Source organism: Apium graveolens, chromosome 10 (assembly GCF_009905375.1).
Source record: "Apium graveolens cultivar Ventura chromosome 10, ASM990537v1, whole genome shotgun sequence".
In the NCBI taxonomy this organism is placed as follows: domain Eukaryota; kingdom Viridiplantae; phylum Streptophyta; class Magnoliopsida; order Apiales; family Apiaceae; genus Apium; species Apium graveolens.
Window position 1 is genome coordinate 135,210,491 of NC_133656.1, and position 769 is coordinate 135,211,259.

At 44.2% G+C, this 769-nt stretch overlaps 1 non-coding gene across 1 annotated transcript; it reads right to left on the reverse strand.

Moving 5' to 3' along the window:
- Positions 1-272: 272 nt before the first annotated feature.
- Positions 273-379, reverse strand: LOC141694110 (small nucleolar RNA R71). Its single transcript, XR_012563439.1, has one exon. It is a non-coding gene; the product is annotated as a small nucleolar RNA R71 (small nucleolar RNA).
- Positions 380-769: the final 390 nt, after the last annotated feature.

A 769-nucleotide genomic window follows, 5' to 3' on the forward strand; every position in this document is an offset into this window, starting at 1 on the left:
CAAGCACGATTCAGATGATACAGAACCCAGTTCAGTTTGGGGGTTCTCCTACTGAAGACCCCAACATGCACATCAGGGATTTCATCGAGATCTGCGACACGTTCAAGTTTAATGATGTGACTGAAGATGCTATCAAGCTGCAATTCTTCCCATTCTCTCTGAGGGACAAAGCTAAGTGCTGGTTACATTCTCTACCAGCAGGGTCTATCACCACTTGGGAAGATCTTGCTCAAAAGTTTCTCACTAAATTCCTCCCTATGGCGAAGACTGCTGCAATCAGGAATGCTCTTACTCAGTTTGCTCAGCAAACTGGAGAATCTATGTGTGAAGCTTGGGATCGATATAAGGAGATGCTAAGGAAGTGCCCACACCATGGCATGCCTGATTGGATGATTATTAACTGTTTCTACAATGGATTGGGTGCTAAAACTATACCCATGTTCGATGCAGCATCAGGAGGAGCCTTGTGGGCTAAGATCTACGATGAAGCTTATGAATTAATTGAACTGATGGCTGCTAATGAATACCAGAATCCTTCCCAAAGACTGACTCAGGGAAAAGTAGTAGGAATTATGGAGTTGGATGCAGCAACTGCTATAGCTTCCCAACTTAAGGCTTTGACGATGAAGGTGGACACTTAGGCTAATCATGGGGTTAATCAAATTACCAGTGTTTGTGAGCTTTGTACTGGTGCCCATGAGACTGATTAGTGTGCAATTTCTTGTGAATCAGCTCAGTTCGTGAGCAACTTTCAGCGTTCGCAGCAACA